Source organism: Somniosus microcephalus, chromosome 25 (assembly GCF_052327205.1).
Source record: "Somniosus microcephalus isolate GS21.2 chromosome 25, FLI_Smic_1.0, whole genome shotgun sequence".
Taxonomy (NCBI): domain Eukaryota; kingdom Metazoa; phylum Chordata; class Chondrichthyes; order Squaliformes; family Somniosidae; genus Somniosus; species Somniosus microcephalus.
In genome coordinates this window covers 35,750,515-35,751,610 of record NC_141011.1, presented here as the reverse complement: position 1 = coordinate 35,751,610, position 1,096 = coordinate 35,750,515, and positions in this window count along the sequence as shown.

The window sequence follows — 1,096 nt, the reverse complement described above, 5'->3', positions numbered from 1 at the left end:
CACACCCCACACACACCCACACACACCCACACACACCCACACACACCCACACACACACCCCCACACACCACACCACCACCCCACCCCCACACCCCACACACCCCCACACACCCCCACACACCCCCACACCAACACCCACACACACCCACCCACACCCCCCACACCCCCCACACCCACACCCCCCACACACCCCCACACCCACACACCACACACACCCACCCCACAACCCCCCACACACCCACACACCCACACCCACCACACACACCCCCACCCCCCACACCCCACACACCCCCACCCACCCACACACCCCCACACACCCACACACACCCACACACACCCCCACACACCCCACACCCACACCCCCCCACACACCCACACACACCCACACACACCCCCCCACACCCACACACCACCCACACACACCCACACACCCCCCCACACCCACACCCCCCCACACCCCCCCACACACACCCCCCCCCCACACCCACACACCCCCACACCCCCCCCCACACACCACCCCACACCCCCACACACCCACACCCCACCACACACACACACACACCACACACCACCCCACACCCCCACACACACCCACACACACCCACACACACCACACACACCCCCCCCCACCCACACACCCACACACCACCCCCACCCACCCACACACACCCACACACACCACACCCCCCCCACCCACCCACACACACCCACACACACCCCCACACCCCCACACACCCCACACACACCCCCACCCACCCACACACACCCACACACCCCCACACACACCCCCACACACCCACACCCCCACACCCCCCACACCACACACCCCCCCACACCCACACACCCACACACACCCACACACACCCACACCCCCCCCACACCCCCCACACACCCCCACACACCACCACACCCACACACCCCCACACACACCCACACACCCCCCCCACACCCCCCACACACCCACACACACACACACACCCCCACACACACCCCCCACACACCCACACACACCCACACACCCCCCCCACACCCCCCACACACCCCACCCACACCCCACACACCCCCCACCCACACACCCCCCACACCCCCCACACCC